General features: G+C 34.6%; 1 protein-coding gene across 3 annotated transcripts in view; it reads left to right on the top strand.

Annotated features, from left to right (window-relative positions):
- Positions 1 to 24390, top strand: part of FUT8 (fucosyltransferase 8) — a 111197-nt gene that overhangs the window by 26395 nt on the left and 60412 nt on the right. Inside the window, exon 3 of one of the 3 annotated variants that reach the window (XM_054068316.1) lies at positions 2654 to 2704. The exons of the other annotated variants lie outside the window; for them this stretch is intronic. The gene's annotated coding sequence lies outside the window, so the exon portion shown is untranslated. The remainder of the gene's footprint in view (positions 1 to 2653; positions 2705 to 24390) is intronic. 3 annotated transcript variants of the gene reach the window in all.

The following is a 24390-nucleotide window of genomic DNA, read 5'->3' on the forward strand; positions in this document are numbered from 1 at the left end:
AAACTTTTTGCAAAAGGTACCCAGAAGCAGCACAGAATCTCTTTCTGCATGTTTCAATGAGTTTTTTATTTTGAAAGTTCTAGCTTAAATATTTTTCTTACAATGGATCAAGTAACTTTTGATCTTGAATGCATCTAATTTTAACCTTAAATATTCTAAATCTAAAATGCTGACTCTAAATTTGGCAGAATCGTAATCTGGTAGATAGTATTTGGCTATAAATAAATTAGTATCATTTTTATAGTACCTTAAAAATCTAATTTCAAATATCATTGATAATCTGTAGCATTTTTAATGTCTGAGATTAGACTGGTACACTAAACTAAAACTAAGTGTTGACAAATGGTTTAAGGAGACAAGATCAGAGGAAATAACGAGACAAGAAATCTGTTTTGTCTGGAGTATATTTTCTACTTCGCAAGTTCCTGTGGATGAGTAGATGAGGAAACACAGGGGTTTGTTTTTTCTTTGATAGGAAATACAGACAATTGCTATAGCTAATTCAGATGATGAATGTATATGTGAGTTATAAATTTTTATCTAAAATTATCATTTAAGATAAAATGATAGACCAAGAAAGTTAGTCTTGCCCAATTTTGTTGTTTATTAGAAGAAATGATAGTTGTCTTGGACATAAAAGCAAGATACACATAAATGCCAGGCTATATCTACAATATAGAAATATTCTGCAGTTGTTTTGGCTATTTTTTTAAATGATGTAATCATATTACACTGATAATTCAATACTTCTTTATTGTGTGTATGTTTGTATTATGTTAAATGATGGCAAATAAATACTTGAGAAGTTGGCAGAAACTTTTAGCATAGGAAAATCTTCATTTAGTTGTTTTTGTGCTTCAATCTTGGGGTTTGTTTTGGTGACCTCTTCTGTTTTTAAACAAATGTTGAAATATCCCATATCTAAAGGGAATGAGAAAAATTAGATGCCTTGCCAGTATGTAGAAAAAACCCTGATCAGGACATAGGTTAATTGTAAGGTGATTAACTTGAAATTGTTCCTAATGATACTGTCTCTTAATCAGATTGATTTTTTCCTACAGGTATTTGTTGTAACTCATGTTAACTGTGTTAAAATTGGTTAATGGATCCAAAAAACTGTCAGTGTTTGGGGAACTTTCAAACTCTAACGCAGTGGAGTTCTTGGTCATTATCTTTGCTGACTCTTGGGGAGAATATATTGCTCCTAATAAATCTCTAGAGGTTGTCGTTTTATACATACACTTATTTTAATGATAGAGATCATTAAATTCCTATTTAATTATTTAACTAATTAAAACTATTAAATTGCTTGGCAATTTGAACTTGCTTGAATTTTTATTTGGATAAAGCCAAATGTAGGTCTAGAGACTAATATTGTAGATTGCACTTAGAGGTTAGAGACAGTTATTTTTGAATAAAGCAACAGTAGGAGGAATGCAGGGGAGGTGGTATTACTGTTGTACACAGTGTTAATGGATCATGGTGGGTATATCGTAGCTAGGCTGGCGGTCTAGTCTTCAGAAGTAATCTTGGGAAGTATGTAGGGGTTTAGAAGAGAGCCATAAGATCATCCAGATTCTGGGGAAGTATATCTCATTTCAGAGATTAAAGAAACCTATTCTGTTGAGGCGTTACTTGAGATGTTTTGAAGATTTGTACTTTAATCCTATATAAAAGAGTATTGGTAAGAGTTAAAACCGCACATATTTGGTAGTTAACTATTAGAGCAATTTATATGGGGATAATTCATTCTCTCTCATTTAATGTGTTTGAATCACGTGAATGGCTTTACTGAAAGATATGCACTACCTTGGACAAACTATGCGTTTCTGATGCAACAGTTGGAAAAAGTTTTGGTGATCATTGTATTTCACTGATCAGTTTGTGGGATGTCAGTTTGTGTTGGAGATGGTATTAATACAGTCTGTATAAACAAGTTCCACGCCCCACCCCTCCATTTTCCTCCTGAAGGCTTTTAAATTAAGCCTAGTCATACTTTGTTCAGCAAAAATTTCAGAAAGTACTGAAACTACTGCAGTTACCCTTCATTCAGACTATGTAAAAATAGGTTTGTAAGTGCCTGAACTTAAATATTTAAGGCTTTTTATTAAAAGCATCCTTATGGAATGGCCATGGTTTTTAAACCAATTTATTGAAATATGAAGAATATAGATTTGTAGCAAAATCCACGATTAAATATTGTGCTTGTAGGAATAATACTCACTTATGGTAGCTTTTGATGTCTCAATTTCAAAGTTCAGCTTTTGCTGATAAAGCCAAATCTAGTATTTAAACAAAATTGTTTCATAAATGAGAAGTTCTTCACTAACATTGTTTCACTCTGTAGATGCCCCTGTTGTGAAATAAATCTTTCATTAATGTTCTTCACAGTGTAGTTTGTCAGTATTTGGCTACAATTTCAATTGTCTAATGTTTACTGACTGGAATCAAGCTCCTGTCTTTAAAATTAACCAATGTGTTTCAGGTGACTTTTTTTTCTGGTGCAGTCTGTGTAATGTAAACTGCATAGATCTTTTAAACACATGTGAATTGTAGAATTGTGCTGGTTGGAATGTATTTCCATTTAGTCCAGCCCCTCAACAGTAGCTCCAGTTGGAGTAGCTTGCTCAAGTCTGGTTTTGTATTTCTTCAGGAATGGTGGTTCCACATCATCTGAGATGTACTCCAGTGTTTGGGAGTCTTTGTAAGTTTGGAATTTTTTTTTTCTTTCTAGTGTTGAATTGGATTTTACTGTGTTCCACATTGTGTCTCTGTCCTCTTGGCCTTCCACTGGGCAGAAAAAAAGCACGAACTCACCTGCTGAGTACTGGCAGGAATACCTCTGGTTATATCGTAGTTATACAAGAAGAGAACCAATAAAAGGATGAAAAGTTGGATAATAAGACGACTTCTACCAGAAGAGGAAAAGAGCACAACTAAATGCTGGTGCTGCTGTCCATGCTTTTGACTTTCTGATGTAGTTTCATACTATTCCTTTTTGGAATACATTAGAAGTGTTACTACCCGAAAGTAGATTTCTTTGTACTTTATACGGAATAGGGTACCATAGTAACAGGTGTGAAAATTCATTCACTGAATGGGGATGTATCAGAGGATACAGATTGTTAGGGAAAGCAGGAAGACTTTGGATACCAGTGTGAGGCCTGATGAATGCATGAAGCGAGTTCAGGAAGGTAGATTGCATTAATTTTTTTATTCTTGAGGAAGCTCAACAGTCTCCCTCCTTTCCCTGGAGACATCTAATAGTTGTAGCTCTGAGTATGTGATAAGAAAAGGAAACAAAGGAACTGGCTTGCAAAACATCTTAAAAACCTACTTGGCCATAAAAAGCCCATGACATTAAATAATCTATTTTATGCTGGCAACCAGGTAGGATTTCTGTTATGGATTACCAAATCAGTTCATTGCAGACAAAAATACATCACAACCAAGGCTGTAAAGGTAAACTATGTTGGAGATCTGAAATACCGTTTGAAAGCAGGACAGTAATTAGTTGTCCAAACTGGCTGATTTTTAAGCCAGATTTGGGAGGTAAACTGGAAGCATGAATGGTACAAAAGACATTTTTTTTTTTTTAATTTATTTTCCTTTCTTGTGCAGATGCCTTTTCCATGCCATACTGTCATTGGGTTAGAAAAGTCCCTTAAGATCGTCAAGTCCAACCATTAACCTAACACTGCCAAGTCCACCTCTAAACCATGTCCCTAAGTGCCACAACTGTGTGCCTTTCAAATAACTCCATGGATGGTGACTCAACCACTTCCCTGGGCGGCCTGTTCCAATTCTTGACAAACCTTCCAATGAAGAATTTTTTACTAATACCCAATCTAAATCTCCCCTAATACAACTTCAGGTCATCTTCTCTTGTCCTATCACTTGCTACTTGGGAGAAGAGAGCAACACCCACGTTGCTGCAACCTCCTTTCAGGTAATTGTAGAGAGCGATAAGGTGTCCCTTCAACCTCTTTTTCTGCAGACTAAAAAGCACCAGTTCCCTCAGCTGCCTCTCATAGGATTTGTTCTCTATACCCTTCATGAGCTTCATTGCTTGTCTTTGGATACACTCCAGCAGCTCAATGTCCTTCTTGTACGGAGGGGCTCAAACCTGAACACGCTGTTCAAGGTGTGATCTCTCTGGTGCCAAGCATAATGCTTTCCTTGCCTTCAGTATCACAATCACCAATTTTGGCCTTTTTTGTTGCACTGTTTCAGTGTTTGTATCTTCAATAGTTCTCCCTGAAGCCTTTTGATAACTGTAAGCTATGATGTATAGTATACACTTCTCTTGAAGCTGGTGACAAACCACTCCTGAAAAAAACTGAACTAATTTGGAGAGATTCTTAAAGGAAAAATGTAATTGTGCTTGTGTTATCCTCCCCACCACCCCCACTTCCCTTTTTAATGCAAACAAAATAGATGTTCAAGGGGCCTTTGATTGAGGTAACAGATACCTGAAAAGCTGACTTTGATTTCAGGAAGGGAAAACAGAACTTGGGAAATTATTTTCTGAGCTTCTCTGGTGGTAAAAAAGCTGCTTGGCAAACAGGTGGGAGGCACGATGTATTAGAGGCAGTGCAACAAGACTATTTGGTAGGATGTGCATATGAGATGGAGAAAAGGAGGAAGGATTACCATTGGTTTTGCAGATGGAACTGAGACCTCGTTTTATTGCTCAGGAAATAAAAATATTACAGAGTATTACAGAGGAATCACAGTTCCGTTCTCAGTACCATATTCCCCTCTGCCAACAGGTTATCGACATACTCATGCCAAAGTCAGCATATTACTGGTAACATTTTTGTCACAAGTACTATGTAGAATACAATGTATAAATGTAACAGGAATATTAATTTCTGTGAAATCCATCCTTGTCTCAAGGCATTCCCAGCTCCTTTTCAGCCAGTCAAATGCATATTCATGGATCATGTTACACCTTCTGATGCAGTAATTGTATCACTCCTTTCTCTTCTTTAGACACCATGTAGAATTTCACCTGTGAGGCTAAAGGTAGAGTGCTTCAAAAGGACGATTGGCATTGCAATTCTGCTGCTGAATATGTACCTTTCCAGGAAAAATGCTCATGTTTTCACAAAGCCCTATTTTTAAAAGACTACTTTTTTGTACTTTGAAGCCCAGCCATGTTATTGATGTTATTCTTTCTTTAACCATAGAAAAGTACTTCTTTCGTTTCTGTGCTTAAGATTGGTTTAGGAAGGCAGAACTGCAATATGTGTCTTTGCTCTTGATTGATCACATTTTAGAAGTTCCATTTTCTTTAAAATTATCTTTTTCCTGCATGTTACGGTTGTAGTGCTGTGCAGGAGGTCATGTTTTTAGTGGCTCTTTAGATATGATGGTAGCTACTTACTTTTTATTTCCCTTCAGGGGAAATCTGGTGACTGATAGGTGTCTGGGGTTGCAGACTTCCAGAGAACAATCATTCCATTTTGCCCCATTGTCACATGACTTTGATTTTGATGTCAGTGGTGTTATGCGGCAGTTGAGTTTGTCATGAACATTATCTGAAGGCTGCGAGGAGATTGCCGATTGTCCTGGAACTGTAACAGTGAATGATCTTACAACTTGGTGCTTTTTTTCATAGACCCAAAAGCACCGCTCAGGACTGTGCAGCTGGTTAGTGAATGCTTGCAGTAGTTGGTGGGTTTTGTGCACCATCTGTATCATGCATCCTTTCTTCTTGATTATCTTGTCTTCATTTTGGCATGATTTGGTAGTTGTTGAAGTCAAACAAATGTGGAAAAATTGTGTGCTATTGTTATGTGTGCATAACACTATCTAGGAAGAATTCCTGTTTCTTCTGGAGGGTGACAGAATGAAAACTGATGTGGTAAGCCACAGGTTTTTTAAAAAGAGGACACTAAAAATCAACAAAAGGAGTTGTGGGAAGTGGACACTGAGTTTTTGCAATTGCCTGAATGCTGTGATTAGCATCCTACAGAGCACTGTAAAACAAACCATTAATCATATCTTCAGGCAGTGATACAGGTGGATCTGGAATGTCAGCTGCATTGTGCAACTTTCTGTGGTTACAAGGTTTTGTGAACAGGAGCCAGAATATTTACAGAAACAATTGTATGTACGCTGTGATGTGCCACTGTTAGTGGCAGTGTGACAGCTGGTGCTTTCCGGAATAAAACTATTTCCATGTATGTACTACTAGAATAGGTTCCTAAGTTATTTTGCTTAAAATATTTTATGATGGTTCTATTTCTCTAACTAAACCATTTTTATTTAAAATGAACATTGATATTACAGATACTTACACTAATTTTGTCCCAGTGGTTCCATTACACAATTCGTCTAGTTGTTTTCAGTTTGCTGATCTCCATGTTTTCTTACTAATGTTGTTTCCTGTTTTTCCTTTGATAGTCCAGAAAACTAATTTCCATGTAACTGGAATCTCTGTTTTTTCAATCAGTAATCATTGCTATTAACTAATAGATAACTCTTAAAATGTGTTATGATACAAAATGATTTGTATGATGAACCTGAATTACTAAGCTCTGTTGGAGAGGAAAAGTTAATGCTGATACTTCTGAAGTTATTTTACAAAAAATGAAGATCAAACATTCATTTTACATCGGTGCTTCACAGTATATTTGAAATAGTACATTTCTGACAACTGCTTCTGTTCTGAGGCTTACAGTTTTTGGTCAAAAGTAATGGCATCTACATGCACTCTGGACATGCTGCAAAATAAGTAAATCAGAACTATTCAACTGACCCCTAGATTTTTCATCTAGCACCTTATAGTTAGTTTTGACTGTTTCAGTACAATAGCAGTATTCCAGGGAACATTGGTAGGATGTGACCAGTGTAAAATAGTTTCTGAGTTTGGGAGCATTTTACAGCAACGTATATTAGAGTGGATTGTTATTTTGGTACCTCCCTAGAGCTGGGAGAATAGCACAAAGCAAGGTCGAGAGAAAGGAAGACACCAGCTCTGTTCAGAAAATTAGTGGAATTCAGTTTGTGCGTTCTCAATGGCTTCAGACAGTGTCTGAATAGCATGCACTCTCCACCCCTCACTCTGCTTTTATATCTTGCGCATGCCTCTTTGGAGTGATGATCTTTCAGGCTTTAACTCTGCAAACGCCTCAAATTTGGCAGTACTTAAGGTTTTCCCCATTCACCTTATACGATTGTTGCTTTGCTTCAACCTTTTTATAATTTAGTAACAGTTGTAAATGTGTTGTCTGGAGATGGAGTTGATGGCAGAGAGCACAAGTTCTTTTCCTGTTGCATGCCAAATATAATCATTGGGTTCTGTGTGATTTCCTGAAATCTACAGATTTTCTCCAGCTCTGTGAGTAGAGACTCAAAATAGGCTGTAAAGAAGCCTCAGAAGAATTAACTGGTAATTTGATACAGAAAATAATCAGAACTTTGTTGCAGTTTCATACTTCCATACTTGTACGCTTCTTCCAAATCTCCTTTCCCTGTAGACACTCAAGTCATTGCCAACTACTTCTGTTAGTGTCTTGTATTTCAACAGGGTCTTAATCTGTGCCATTTCTTTAGTGAACTTAAAAGCATGTTATATTCTCATACACATGCAGGAAAGGATTATTTTTTTTTTTTTCGTTTTTAATCTTTATTCTTTTTAGTAGGCATGGTGTAAACGAATGCTTTTTCCTGTTTTCTTTCTGCACACCTATGCTTGTTTGGTTTTTTTTCTGAAATGCAATTTATTCTGTTACTCTGCGTAATGCTGTAGCTTCTTTTGATTTCAGTCTAATTCCTGGCCTGCTATGATGAGTAATGAAGCTAGAAAGACTGTGTGTGTGAAAGACTGTTTTTCTTTTAGCTAGAAAGACTGTTGTGTTTATGAATTTGTTATCTTTCTTCAGCAGCTAAATTGCTTAGTGTGACTGTTTTTTTAGGGTTCTTCAAGGAAAGAAGAATTTTACCATTTTTTTTCTCCCTTCTTCCTCTGGACCAGTTCATGCAGTCAAATTCTGGAGAGGATTCTAGGTTTTTCTTGTTGCATGGGGTTTGTTTGTTTGTTTGTTTGTTTTAAAAATCTTTCCCCACTGGTTATTTATTTATACAAGGTTAAGGATTGAACTATAAAATACATTTTTTCTAAGTGCATAGGGAAGACAAGTTATTTTATGACAAGCTAAGAACCAGATCATCACTAGAATTTAATTTAAATTTATTTCTTAATGTCAAATATGAGAATTGTTTTGGGATAATTTTGGTAGAACTGGTTTCAGTGAAAAGCGTTTGGGAGAGCCTAATGTTTTTCTTTCTTTATTGTCAGAATAAGTTGATTGTGATACACACTTGCTCGCTTGCTCACTCACTCTCACCCTTAGTTTTACTGTTGATAATAGTCTGGACATTTTAAAAGGGCCTTAATTTGTGGAATAATCAGAAACATGAATACGTAAAGAATGTTTTGATGATGAATGATTGTAAGGATTTATTTGATTTCATGAATATACATATAAACTAATGTTTAGCAGTTTTGGTCTATAATGCTTTTTTGTTTTTGTCAAATGGAGGAAATCTGAGAGAAAAGGGCAGGAGAGAAGAAAAAGCAAACCCTTAAAACAATAAAATGCCCCAAAGCATCCAACAAGCAAACCAACAAAAAAAACTAAGGAAAAAAGCTTATGTCAAACTGTTCTAAAAGCCTGCAGTGTGTGTGAGAAAGCTTCCTCAACAAAATTGTGAAAAGATGGCCCATAGTGCTCCACGGTAATGTGCTTCTTTCATAGGGTATAGCTTTATCTTAGTTGGCTATAGTTCTATACTAGGACTGCATCCTATTCTCAGGTATATATTAAACCGACTTTGTGCTGTAACTGTTGCTTGTATTGGTCTCTGTACCAGAAAAATACAAGATAGATTATTTAATAGAAACTTATTTTAAAAGAATTCCAAAGCTCGTCTTTGAGGCAAAAGATCTGTGAGCTTAACTTCTGTATCAAGCAAATCTGGAGAAACCGTGAAAAAAAAGTTATTGGATAGGTGTTTAAGTGTGGTATATTCAAGAAGAGCCAGTGTAGAGGTGACCTGATCAGTAAACTGGGCTCGTCAACATCACTTTTAGAAAAATGACAGTCTGCTGTGAAAAGAGAAACAATCTTTTTGTGAATTTGTAACTCAAGAAGGGAATAGAAAAACAGGAATGTATGTCTTTTTTTAATAATAGAAACATTCTGTTGCAAGGATTCCTTTTATTCTGCTTAAGGAACTGTGCAGGGCCATGTGTACTTCATCATAATAATAAATTATCTGGAAAGCTAGACTTTTTCTGAGTAGAATCTGTACAGGAAACTTTAGCATTATGTTTTGTTCTAAATAATCTTGACATAATATTTATATATTAAGTATTTTTTTGTGCGCTTTTTGTACATCTGTGCATGCAGCATTTCAGGAAGAGATGGCTATTTGTGTTGCTCAGTACAATATGTGGAAGCCTTTCAGAATACTGTGTAAAAAGGCAAAATGCCCTCTGTTATACTCCATGAACATAAAACTGAATTTGATCATAAAGAAGTTTTTGCACCCTGCTCCCGCCCCCTATCTCGTTCTGTATTTGATCAATATTGTTTTATGTGCACCAAAACAGCAACTGGCAAGTTTTTCAGTTTATTTCAATTTGATCTGGTTCAGGTATAACAAATACTGCTTTATGTTCATTTCTGGACCAAGGAAAACTGAGATTTTTGGTGAGTTTTTAGATGGAGTTAAATTCAACTCACTTCCTTAAAGGTATAATTCAGAACAATGGCCTTGAATGGTCCCATTTTCTTGGTTATGACCTTGATATGGATTGCTTAAAAAAAAAGAATCGTGAAGCATGATTTTGTCTGGCAGTTGTTGCTGTTTATTGCACATATAATTTCTTTTTATATATTGTAATATGAATATTCTAATATATTCTTAAAAGCTTACCCTTGCTTTCAATAGCACATGTTTTTGTACTTATGCATAGCTGAGTTTCCTTAAAAATTTAGTAATCTGAAACAAATGAAAATATTCTTTTCGTTTGTAGATCTGGTTGTCAGTAAACCATTATTTTTCGTTGCATCAAGAATCCCTTTTTGCAGTTTGGAAGGTGTTAACAGACCCATTAAAAGCAAATCAGAACTGTATGTTGATTTTTTTAAAATCCTGGAGTTGAATTTTTTTATCACACAATGCTATTTTAGATTTCTGTCTACTGTCATTGCTATAATAAGTAAGGTGTACTGGTATATTTAAGATACGAATTCCATTGCACATGTATTTTAAAGTGTTTAACTTATGCATGACTGAAAAAAAAATAGATTTTTCTGAAAGAAATTCATTGTTTGTGTTCCTTTTGCCATACAAGTTGTGTAACTACATAAAGGGATAGCCTAAGATTCTACTCCAAATAAATGTATTGGTGGCTACTAACAGTCTTGAAGTAATTTATGTGGTATTAAGCCACTTTCTCTGATGTAGATTTTGAAAACATAAAACTGTTTTTTAGAGGAGGCATTTTAGAGGATAGCATTTTCAACCTCTGGGGAAATTGTTATTGCTCAGTGTCTCAAAAATTAGATCCAATCTACAAATATTTTCAGGTTAGTATTAAGCTTCATTTCAAGTTGATGCCTTTATGAAAAATTTCAAAATAGTACATGTATGTGGTCTGAGTTTATACAAGCTTGAATAAACTATGAACAGAAAAAGCAGAGTTAGAATTGCATGTGAGATTATTACAATATGCTTAGCTATTTTGATTCTGATGCTTTTACAAGTAGATGTTTAAAAGTTATGCAGGATGGGGACAAAGAGATTGTGAAATACAATTCAGCCAGAATTTTTGTAATCATAAGGAATCCTTTTAGAAGAAAGAATCCTAGGGCTTTTTTATTTGGTAGTTTTGTGTTAAAACTGTGATGATGGATGGAGAGTGGGGAAAAAAATCAATCACCACTTCATCGATTTTATTTGCCTAATTTTCAGTTTCTGTCTCTCCATGTACTGTGCTTCTGGATATTTGAATAGCAGACATTAAGAATTTTTAGAATCTAAAGCAAAGTTCCCTGAACTTTAAAAGCAACTTTTAGTATCTTAATCTACTCCTCCTTCTCCACCTCACCCCTGCCTGACTGACTTGAAATCTAATGCTTTATGATTACTGAGATTGATGCTTTGGCAATCTGTGTTTTACTCTATATAACATGGTTAGAAAATAGATGAGGTACTATTGCACTGAGAATGCATTGTTGGTATTCTGTATCCCCCTCTCATCCCGGTAAGCATATTTACCGAATAGTTTGTTTATTTGACATCGCTTACACAAATGCATGTAAATAAAAAATGAATGGTTCTTCTCCAAATTGAAGACTAAATATCATTCTGAAAAAAATTTGAACTCACTCAGACCATTTCTGGGAAATTAAAATGTGTGAAATCACATAGGTAGTTGGAGAGTCTGTTTTGTTTGCTTCTGAGAATTTTTGTGTATTGATTGCAGAGGATGCTTTGAGTATCTATGGATGCTTCTCTGGATGCCAGTTGCAGGATCAAGATTTAAGTTAGGGGTGTAAAGAAGGAACAATAAGTCCCTTGAGTACAGTAGGACTGAAATGTACCGACAGCAGCACCCTGTGAGCAGTTCTATTTATTAAATTGTTTTGAAAAGTGTAGTCTGCCTATGCTTTGAACAGTAAATATACACATGGAATAGTATGATTTGTAAATTAAAATGTGAACACAAAGTATTCACATGCACAGATTTCATTAGGATATAAAAATCACAGAAAAATAAGTTTACCTCTTTTAAGTCAGGAGGCCAGCATGACATCAGTTTGTATGTATGCGTATTTTATTATGATGAGCATAAGTATTTGATTCATCTGCAAGGGATTGCATACCTGCAGAAAGGACATTTTAAAGTTCAGCATAGGAACTGTTTAGGAAGAAATAATGATGTTTCAAACATTCAGTATATATTATAATAATGGTATTTTTTCTGTAGTACTTAATGTTCTCAGATTATTCTGCCTTTCAAAGAATATAACTTTTTGGGAAACTGCTGGTTGGAAACAAATAATTACAAAGTTTCTTTGATCTTGTTTTCTGAACAGCCCACTTTTTGGAGCTTTTAAATGTGTTTATCCTAATAATGCCCTGATATTTCATAGAAAAGCATAGCAATTTCTGTGTTTACAAAATTAATTATTGGGAATTTTCAAGCAGTTTGTTGTGAGGAATGGCTAACTCACAGATTAGAACAAAGTCATCAGACAGAACATGTCTTGTAGTAGTTTGTTTCCTGTAAGCCCTGATACTTATAAATCAGTCATTTTATAAACCACAGGTAAAAAGTTAGGCTTCATGTTCTATTTTACCATTTTACCATCCAAATTTACCAGTGTACCATCCAAACAGCTTCCATAACATTTCTTCTGTAGAAATGCTTAGGCTGTATGTACGACTGGTCACACATTGTGGCTTCTTTCTTTCTGCATTTGCTGCTGCTTTTTTTAAAAACAAGAGTATGAGAGAAAGTAGTCCTAAAAGTAAAATTTCTATACTAACATTTAATCTTTATAAACATTGACATAGTAAGACTTAGTTTTGCAGAAGGCAGCCCTAAATTCTCCAGCAGTGTAGTGTTTTTTGTTTATCTGCAAACTTCCACTTGTGCTTCCTACTTCAAAAAACATATGCATGCACTAAATATCATTCCAAGTAACTCCCTTATAATTACTTTTGAAATTGTAACAACAAAAATAGTCTTCCTAACTTTGGTGCTTCAGAAGTTCATGTCATTATATTTGGTATCTTGAAGACTATAAGAACAGTATGAAAGCTCTGTCAGAATGGTCTGAACTTGTTGATTTGCTGTGTTTTGTTACAATATCCTTCACTTTTGTTCTTCACTTACTCAAACAGATTTTCAGCAATGATCATGGCTACGTGTGATTCAGGCAGAAAAAATCAGTGGTAAAATAATCTGAGCTTTTGTCTGAAAAGCTTTTCCTTCCTTCTCGAATATCAGTAGCAGTTATCTGTGGAAGAAGTGGAAGCAAAGAGCCATGATACTTCTAGCTTACTTTCTGAGCTTCCAGAACCTGGGTTGCTCTAAGGCAGATGCAGTAATATTCATGGATGGGTTTTTCTAGCAGGAATATTTAAGTCTATTTTTTTAACATATCTAACTCTTAAACACATTTTAATTGCAGTGAATTTCACAATTTAATAGTGCCTTCTGAAAATCCAAATATGTCTCATCTGCTGGATCTCCCTTAATTTCATGCTAGTTTAATTGCTAGTAAAGCTTTTTCATTTTCTAAGGCATGACTTCTCTCACAAAAGTAATGCTGATTATTTCCCAGTATATTGAGTTTATCCATGTGCCCTCTATTTCTGATGTATATTATAGTTTCCTCTCATTCACCTGATGTATAGAAGTCCTGTTTACTCTTCTGTTGTTTCTGAGATCCTTCTTGGAGCCTTTTTGAAAAACTGGTGGTCATAATCTGAAATTTTCAAATGGGGATAGTAGACTGATTTTATTTTTCTCTTCATTGATTGTTGCTGTTCATTTTGTGAATAACTTCAGCAGTAGAGATGTAGATTCTTTATCTTCCTCCTTTCCTGTGGACCTGAACTCTTAATTCATCCAAACTACTTTATCGTTATAGGTTGTTCTGTCCTGAAACTCACTTTGCTGAAACAATAATCTGTCAGACTGGCACTAGGTTTATTACCTGTGGCTGGGCCTTAATTAGACACTTCAGCAAACGAGTTCCCAGGCTGGTGACTGCCGCAGAGGTTGCTCAGAACCATGGAGAACTCTTTCAAATAACAGCATGGGGAATCTTTTAATTTTTCTTCATATGATTGGTAAAATTAGGGTGAGCTATTTGGAAATAAGGGAAGTTGAAGAGATGGGTCAAAAGAAACATACAGTGAAAGTAAAACCAAGAAGAGGATATCTAGTATAAAAGTGAGTGGATAGAAAAAGTGTAACTTGCAAGTTCAAGTAATTGTGAGGTACTAATGGAGGACTGCTAAACATAGGAGCAGCTGGCCATGCTGTAGTCATGTCCTTATTACAAAAGTGTTCAGCACAAGAAAAAATACTGCTTTTGTCCCAAATAATGAGTCTATATGCGATGATTCTGTGAATTTAATGTCTCTGTGGATAGGGTTGTAAGCTTGCCTAGGAAACAGTAACAAAAACTCATGATTGTAGTTTTTTCCTAATGCTTGACCTTGTTAGAAAGGATATTTCAAACCTTGCATTATGTTCCTTATTACTAGTCTAAAATACTTGAATGGATTTCACTAGAATTACATGTGTGAAATTACATGAGAAATATGCAAATTTAGCTTTTAATTCCTTTTTTTACAATACAGTATTCATACTGCTTTAATAATTACAGACTACATGACAAATTAATTGTTCTGATTTTTATAATGTTTAGTTTATAAAACAGAATGCTCTTTGTTAAAAAAAGATCAAGCAACTTCCTTTTGTTTCTATTGATGAAGTTATATATAAACACATACGGAAAAAATGTCCAACCCATCTTGAATGGTGAAAGAAAACAGCTCACTAGTGAAGGCTCTAACTGTTAAGTTTGTGACAGTCACCATAGTTTGTAAGCAAATTTGTGAATTAGTGGTAGTTATATTATAAATAAAAATCGGAATTCTGGTAAACAGTGTAATCTTAATACTTAACATAAAAGGAGTTAAACAAAAAAGCTCATACCTTCAAACATATTTTAAACTCCTCTGCCAGTTTTTCTTAATGATATGTCACAATGATTTCAAATGGAAAAGCTGTTGGCAACTTTATGTGAGGTTTTGACTTGCAACTTTCACAGTCCTGTTTCATTTATAGCCTTAACTATTGTACAAAGTACTTTAGTTTTGCAGTCTTCACTTTTAAATAAAATAATAGATCTTAGATCAGCAGTGCACTTGAGCCATGGTGATGTTGAAGATCAGATGCAGGAAGTTTTGGTGGCCTGGAGCTCTATAAAAACTGCAAACCAGTGTAAATTAGACAACATGAACGTATATGCTAATGCACATAAATTGCTTCCAGTACTGGAATTAGCTTATCAGTTATACATCAAATGTTTTTATTGGGCTTTGTGTAAAGTTTAGTGTCCTAAAGTAAAAGTTTATGTACAAAAATAGTATAGTGTTTGAAAGAAAATCGGAATGCCAAGGGGAATTTGTACAATACATATATTGTAGCACAGTGGAATTAAACTAAAGGCCAATACTTTGTCATCTAGCAATATTAGTATTTACACTCCTCAATGAAATGTTTCTTGTCCTTACAAAAGTACTTCAGAAAACACAGTTCCATTTAAATTAGAAAATGTTGCTACAGAGCAAGTCTGATTATTTAGATATGATCACTTCAGACATTCTTTCCCTGCATGTGGCCCACTCAAAACTGTATTCTGGTGTTTCTGCTACTGCATTGTCAAATCACTGAGTCTTCAAGACTCCCATGTGTAACAAGGAAGGCTTTTAGCTCAGTTCTGTGACTTCCACCCCCAGCTTCTGAATACAGTGTAGCCTTGACTATGCTTTGCGTTTGCAAAACCTACTGGTTGCAAGTAGCACTCCATTATTCTTATGAGTGCCAAATGTCATGCGCTTTCACGTAAGTATTACAAACTCAGCAGCTTTCTCATCTACCTGTTTTTCATCTTGCTTTATAAACACCCAGCTGAGTTGTGAACAGGCTGATGTTAAGTTTCTTGATTATTAGATTTTGCATGTTACTTTTATGCTGGCCAAAAGGAGAAATATCTTACCTCTGATCTTGCTTCTGATGTTTGCAGCCAGTAAAGAATGATATGGGAAAGCTGGTGGGAGAGAAGATTTAGTGGAGATCTTGCACCAGCAGGAATGGAAAGATAAAATTTTAGCTAACGATTGTCCCATTTTTTTTTGTCCAACTTTATTCTGTCCCAAAGTTATCTAGATTATGCTACAGATAACATAAAACTTTAGTCTCAGAGAAGCATTGAAAGAGGAAGCAAAACTTTTTTATGTCTGATTCTGATAAGTTTAGTTATTAATGCAAAGCTGTAAAACATCGTAACATCTTGATGGTGGGGGAACAAGTCATTACTTTGTAATTTCTTGGCTATGGAACTACATGCAGTATGAAAGATTTTACCTTACTGTTGAATTTTCTAAGTGATGTTAGAGAATTAGCTGTTTTTTTTCTTTAACCTCTTAATGAGAAGTTCACCTTGATTTAAAGAGAAACATTTGATAAAATTTGGACAGCATTAGCCTATTTTTAAAATCAGGCTTTTTTTTTCTTTGTGGATTGTGGAGGAAAAACAAAAGTTTGGATGATGTGGCTAAAAGATTGTCTGAAAGATTAGCAAAATCAGTAAGCGTGTTTTGAATACATTTTAACTAGGTCATGCTAGAGTGCCTTGGGGCACTTATTTTAGAGAAGTAATGACAAATCTGTAGTTTGCATGCAGTCTAAATGCAACTCACATTTTAGAATCACATCATGTGACGAGTAGTGGGGTCATGATGACACAGGGGCTGTTATCTAATAGACATTTCCAGCTGCTGCAAGAAGCAGAAGTGAAGTTCAGGGCTGAAGTTCCAAGTCTCATTCAAGGAAACCTCTGGGCACTTTATCTTTTCTGGATATATGTTGTACTATGTGGCTATCAGTGATGTTAAGATTTTGGTATGCAGCTTAATGGTCTTCTTAATTCTAGAGGTTTAGTGATCTGCAGAAGTATTTCACAGAATCTGGGGTATTACTTTCTGTGGTCTATTAAGAACATAAGTTCTAAGATCTGTTATGAAAGGGGTGGGCTGTTTTTGTTCGTCAGCTCTTGCCTGACTAATGCAGGGAAGAAACCCCAGTGCTTTTCAACATCTTGATCAAACTACTATGTATATTTTTGGTGCTTCATTTTAAAGAGATTGAGTGACCGAAAATACATTGCCTCATTAAATCATCTGTTCCAGTGGCTGATTCCTTTAGGTGTTACACTTTTACAGATTTAGGAATTCCTTTCCCCTTCCTCATGAGCTGGATTTATCTTGGTTAAACTCCTAGTCCATGGATTTTGTTATGCCTTTAATTGCAAGTATAAGAAGTTTAATGTCAGAAATACTTTCTCTCTTAACATAAGTTATGTCTTGCTGACTTCCACAGTCTATGCTTTTACTGTGTTGCTTCCACAGATTTCCACTCTTCTTATTTTCTTTTAGAATGAGGTTTCTGCAAGGGCTGTCAGTAGATTAAGATTATTAACTTATTACTCTGGAGGAAGATCATGCTTAATGTTACAGTTGATGTTTGATTTTTTTTTTTTTTTTTCATTCTTGACTGTTGACTATACTAGGTTAGGGTTGTATGGAGTCAATACAGGAAGTAAACAAGAATAAATAAACCTCCTTTCTTTTATAATTGTCCTGTTGATTTGCTAAGATAATTTTTATCTTACAAAGACATTTGGTTATTTCAGATAAAACAAAATAACGCCTTACTTTGCTGTGTTTCTGGTTAATGTATTATCTTAATATTAAAAGGGACTGTGAAACTGAAGACTGCTTTATCTGTTGGTGATTAAAATGAGTCTATGCGTGTAATTTCTGTGGAGGACTGTATTGTTTCTGCAATTGACTCTTTATCTGAGAGAAAAGTCACAAGTTACTTTTTGTCTGAGTGTTTGACAGAGAATCTTGCATATATTTGACAAGTAAGCTGCTCTTTTCCTTTCAAGGTACAATACCCTTTTTTGTTTAAAATTGCATCAGTTGTCAAAAAAATTAGAAATTACTGTATCTTTTTTCAAGCTTTCAAATGTAAGGTGTTACAGATATTGTAAACACATGTATTTATTACTGTATCCAAAACAAAGGAGTGCTTAATATTTTCACAGTATTTGGTTTTATTATTGATGTACATCTTCTATCTAGTTAAAAAAAAAAAATCTTATTTCTGATTAGTCCTTAATTCTGTTAAATTGTTTCAATGTCAGTGTTCTGTGCATACCTTCAACTTAAAAACTTCAAATGCTGTGGGTATGAGTCACTGCTGTTGTGATAATTGAACCACTTTGTGAATTGTTGCTTTTAATTTTTTTTTTCCCTGATCTCTGACCAGAAGCTACGTAGTTGATTAGCCGTAATGCTTAACTTTATTCTCCATTGCTTCTACAGGGGCACGAGACCCTGAGTTGGCCATAATTTTGATGTGGTTCTGTCTAGGCTTTCTCTTATAATTAGCTCATCAAAGGAAACCAAAGTTCTTTAATTAAGAGTGCCAAGTTTTATTGGAATAATATTTACCATAATTAACACTTTAAGTACTGCAAAATCACTGAGTAGGGAAGACAGAAGAAAAGTAAATATTTTTAATAACTCCTTCCTTGCACACCTTGCCATTGTGAGTATGCTGTTGCTTCCACTTGGTCACAGTAATGTCAGTGACTTAGAATAATAGAATGCTTTGGGTTGGAAGGGACCCATACAGGTCATTCAGTCCAACCCCACTGCTGGAGCAGAGATATTCAACTATACCAAGATACTCAGAGCCCCGTCCAATCATCTTGTCACCCTTTGCTGCACTTGCTCCACTGTGACAATGTGATTTTCATACTGTAAATACGAAGAACTTCATCCAATGTTTATCTTGTATAAGACAAGCTATGGGAACTTTAATAGTGAACTATTTATTTGATCTCAAAAACCAAATACAGAGTTACAGAAAGTTTTTGAGATTTTTTTGTTTTAAACTTAGATTTTGTTTTAAGCTTACATTAACAGTGATGGGCTGATGGAATATGCCAGTAATTGAGCCTACTATACAACATACTATATAAATACTAAAGTAAAAAGAGGCTTAATGCCTTAAGGTAAGGCAATCTAGGTAACCACCAAAGGGATACACAGAAGAGAATGAGGAGACACTAAAGCATTTCTACACAGTAATATTTAGTCATGGTCCTTGAAATATTGATTCGTAGTTGCTATGACAGAGCTTTGAAAGAGAGTTGAGTAGGTAGAAAGATGTAGTCAATTCAGTGTCAGCTCAAGAAACTCTCATAGGTATTTGTGGAAGAGAGGGTATTCTTGGGCAGCGTAGGACAGGAGAAATATTAAAGAATATGTCCCTGTCAGTGTTAGTAAATTCTTAAAGAGGCTAGATAATGAGTAGTCTAGTGAAGAACCTTAAATATCACAAAATGATCTTTCTTGTGGCGTGGAGAGCTAGAACTTCATAGGGAGCCCACAGTGGTGTTCAAAGACCTGAGGTTATAAACATATAAAACTAGGAGTATGTTTTTTTTTTTTTTATTGGTTTCTGCTGAGTGTAAATGAGAGAAGTGTGGGCAGGTATGTACCAAAGAGAAAAAATATATTAATCTGGATGCAGTTGGAGGAAGACCTAGCTAACGTTTGCTGGTTTGAGCAGCGAGATGATAATGTAAAGGAATACAATAAGGTATAAAGTAGTATTAGAAATTCTGTTGGAGTGAAAGAATTAAGACCCTATTCAGAATTAGTACAGAGATTATTATTCTGGATAAAAACCCAGGTATTTGTGGTAGGTAGATATCACTGATGGTAGACGAGGCTTATAGGAAAGAAAAGAAATGCATACATTCCTTAGTTACGTTTGTATAGAATTCGGATTGAACTTAGACTTGTAAGGAAGTGGAGAATTATAGTTACTGTTCTCTCAGCTTCAGTTTGCCTGCTATAGACCTTCTTAAGAACTTCAGAGAAGTAGTAGCAATCTCGATTTAGTGGCTTCTGCCATGATTTCATTGATGATAAATTGTTTTAGGGAATTTAAGGCTGCTGCTTGTCTTGTTACTACAGCAACTCTGGGGCTGTCAATCAGCTCTCAGTTTATAATCTGCATATATTAATTTTCTGTTGTTGACTTTATTTTGATTGTATCAGCAATCACTGCCTATGACTGTAGCATAAATTAGTTATACAGAGTGACTACCTCTGTTTGAAGCTATAAACAAACTGTAATTATTGAGTTCCTAAAAGAAGAAGAAATTTGGTCCAACAAGATTGCTTGCTGGACATACTGAGTATTTGTCTGTTTCTTCCTCTGCCTTTTTTTGTGAAGGTGTTTTAATTTCAAAATTTTTCAAAGTTGTGTTCAGATATGAAGATGTTTGCAGTTAAATTGAGAAAAGTTTGTGTTGGCCAGCTGAGCATTTTAGAATACCAGCTAGAAATTCATTCACCTTTAAGGTTAATTTTTCCACTGCTTTGATTTTCTTGTCTGTATTGTAATATGTATATAATACATATAATATCTATATGCTAATGCTTCTAAATTAATGTTAAGATGACTCTTCTCAATTTGATAGTCTTGCTTTTAGACTCTACCTAATTCCTCAGGTCCTGGTAATTTACCTTCTTTGTAGCTCTGTAAGTCTGAAAAGTCATCCAACTCCCACACTCTGTTACAGAATCCCTCTAAATGAATTTCAGGAAGGATAAATCATGTTGCATCTTTCTCCTAAGTTTATTCTTGTTTGTTATTATTTTGTTTTCTAACCAAATGAAATGAGTGGGCCAGTAGCTTTCACATAACTATGGAAGTCCTTAGTGCCATCGCTTCCTGTCAGAGAGTCTTCTGTGGTGAAGATCCACAATTATAGTGCTTAAAAGTTTCAGTACTGAATAAATCTCCACTTGCAAGGAAATTGAAATGGGTGGTGAATTGAATTAAGACAATGCTTCGTTTGAGAATAATCTGCTGATTGTATCAGATGAGCAGATCATACTTATTTATGTAAAATTATAAGGGAGTATATGAAGAGAAAATTACCCAAATTGTTCACAGTAATCCATACAGACATAAAATTAGGCTTTTACACAAAGAGTAGTAAAGGTGAAGGGGTGGGTGTAGGAGTAAGTAGTAAGCAAGTCTTATGGTTGTGTCTACTTACGCCCTGTGATATGTGTGAATAGACGTTAGGAAGAAAAAAGAAGTAATTTTACACACTAATTAATTATACATGTGGAATACTACCAAATTAATGTCCTTATTCCAGAAAAAACAGGGAATAGATAGTTTTTATGGACAGAAAAATAAAATAATGTAACTGAAAGTTATACATATAACTGAAGTTATGGTTGGACTTGATCATCCAGGAGGTCTTTTCCAACCTAGTGATTCTTTGATTCTGTGAAACAGTGAACTTGAATAGAAAACTAAACGAACTTCATTTTGGATACTTTTCGAATACAAACATTAATAACCCATTCTGTTAATTGTTTTCTATTTTCTGGTTGAAGAAATTAGTATATATAACTTGTATATTAATAAAGGTAATTAAAAAGTTATGGATGAATGAAATCCTTTTTTAATTGTTTCCAGTCATTATTCTAAGAAGTTTGGAACTAAATTGAGTAAAATCTCTTGGGCTTAGTATAGATGAATGATATAATTATAAAAAATTACCAACCCTAGCTTGTTCACGATAGTATATGAAGCAGTGGGACAAATTTTGACAATTAAGAAGATAGCCTGATGAAAATGGAAAATGAGATAAATGCAACATATATTCGCCAAAGGCTGTTTGATCTGGATTGTTCTAGGTTTGCTTATGAACTGCTTCAATAAGGGAAAGTAAATTCCCTAGTGAAACATAGTTTGGGACAAAACTGTGTATCTGGACTACCTTTTAGCATTTTCTTGGCGCATAGGAAATGATATATTTAGAGAACATGTGGATGAAAAGTAGAATCACTCATTGGAAAAGGAAGTGGCTGAAGGGATGAAACGACAGTGACTTGTACTGCAAGGAAGAGTATTAGACTGGAGGAGAGGCACTACTAGTGCACCAGATTACATCTGTTAGTAATCTTGGGTATTTTCAGTAGTGACAATGTCACAGAAGATAATAGATTATAATGAAGTTCAGGTCACAAAGGAGAGAAGTATTATGATGAGGGTCAGGAAAATGTGCAAAAAGAATTTTTCACTTGGGGTACTGGAGCGATAGAGTGTGATAAGTTTAATAACACAAAGTTAAGAGGATTAAAATAAGAATCTCAGTATATTAAGATGTGAGCTTATCAGTTTAAAGAGATATATAGATTCAGAAAAATTGGAGGTATTATGTCTTTGCAAAATGGAGGCTGACTGCCAGAGTAATGTGTCTATGAAAAAGACAAATCCAGTCGTAGGATATATCACAGAAAGCAGGTCTTAGAGAAAAAAGGAAATACTTGTTTCATACAAGACACTGGCAGCATTGTTTGTGTTTATATTATTCAGATTCTTGATGTTCTGGAAAGAGTTAATGAGAATGGGAGCTGTTGCAGGATGGGGAGATTTTGTAAGCCTCTTGCAGTGAAGTGCTTGTGAACTAGCATATAGGACTCCAACTAGTGTATCAGTCTGGGAAGGGATATGGCTGCTTTCTGTAGATACACCAGTGTGTACAGAACAGGGCAGTAACTGAGCTCTCTAAACTGAGTTTACACTAATGCAAGAAAATACAAGTATAAATTAGCAAAACATAAATTCAGTTTGGAAATTAAAGGAAGCTTTTAAGCTTTGGAAGAGCGAATTTTTAAATGGCCTTCCAACAATGGGGAAAGGAAATTGTCTTTTTTTTTTTTTTTTAGGTGGAACTCAAAGAGGTTTCTATGGCATTGTCCTAGTTCCTAGTATTTCAGGTAATTTAGTGTTTGACTGAAGAAATCTTACCCATATGACCTAATTCAGATTATGAAGATGGTGTTTCATTAATCAAATAATATTTAAGCCTTTGTAAAGAATGCGTTGTATACACCATGAATAGTATTTGCAACATTTCCTTATTTGTACCAAACATGACAGCTTAATTTGTTACTTTGTCCTTTGATCCTTAGTTTTATTTTAATAACCTAGAAGGATTATTTCTTCAGGCTCTAATCCTTTGTCAGAGGCTTGTGCCATCAAATAATTTTTACATAGGAACTGAAATCTGAAAGTTGTGTATTTCTTTTTCTTATTTAATTTTTGTTAAAGCAGGGTGGGTTAACATTACTTCAAGTAGCATGCTTTCCTAAGAAGATAATTTTTGTTAGTGAAATCTTAAAAACTTAGTTTTTTACTTTACTTTTAAGAGAAAGTAATAAAGATGTAAAGATTCAATCTATGCTGCACATGCAATATAATGTGCTTTTTGAGTGTTTCACATTTAGTGAGAGTCATTGGGATAGCCCTTAACAGTGAACGTAATGTTTCATACTGCGGAAAAAGAATTGCAGATAATTCAATCTGTTGCTGTATATATAAGCTATAGCGATGTATGAGTTTTGCTTCACAAGTAATTTTTTTCTTTTCAATTTGCATAAGGTACACTTTTTTTGGGTGAATCTGGGTCAGTTGGTGGTTGAGCCAAAAGTAGACTTGATTAGATTGCTTTGAACTGAATCTGGAATAACTTGAAATGGTACATTGCCATGAAAAAGCATAATGCTATTCTGAGGCCATAATTCTGACTAGGAAGCGGAACTACACAAGAAGAAAAAGTTCACTCCATCACTGAGTTCGTTATTAAAAGCGTGTTGGGAAGAGTCAGTTAATAGAGACCTTATTTAAATCATGGAAGATGTCCTCTCATTTGAAATGATGGTATTGGGCTATTCAACTTTCTAATCTGTAACTACTTTTTAAAGCTTTAAAGTAACCAGAAGGCATTATGGGGGCAAGATGAGGAAAGATAGTATGTATTTATTTTTTTGTTCATTAATAATTTTTGTTATAGCAAAATAACTTTGACATGGATGCACATTTCTCCTGATGCTGTTGGAGCTACACCTCACTCTCTTTTATTATGATTTTAATTAAGTTAGTGTTCTTTATTATTTCCTTTAGTCATTTGGTAAACACTGAGTTGCGTTACACTGAAGCAATTTTTTTTAACAAAACTTTTGCTGTTAATTTGACAACAAAACATTTTTATATGCTTACAATATATTGTGGCTGTTGTGTAGTATGCACAATTTGATCTCCTGATTAAGACATTGAAGCAGACCCTTATTTTTATGTAAATATTCTATCTACTGTTTAATGGAGTCTAAATGAATTTGTTGCACTAACCACATTTTTATGTGCTATGCATGTAGCAGTAAATAAATTTTAGTTCTAATTCCTTTCTCATTACATTATTTTCCATTGAAGTGATGCCCTAAAGCCTGTGTATTCCTAATGATTTATAATAGCAAGTATCTGAACTTTTTTCTTCATTAAATAATACTGCACATTTTGTATTGATTTTTTTGTAATAGAGATACAAGATTAAATTAAACCTGAAAAATAGCTTATTGTATGTGATACTCAGCATTTGCTTTTAACATTACTTTGTT

Source organism: Cuculus canorus, chromosome 5 (assembly GCF_017976375.1).
Source record: "Cuculus canorus isolate bCucCan1 chromosome 5, bCucCan1.pri, whole genome shotgun sequence".
Taxonomy (NCBI): domain Eukaryota; kingdom Metazoa; phylum Chordata; class Aves; order Cuculiformes; family Cuculidae; genus Cuculus; species Cuculus canorus.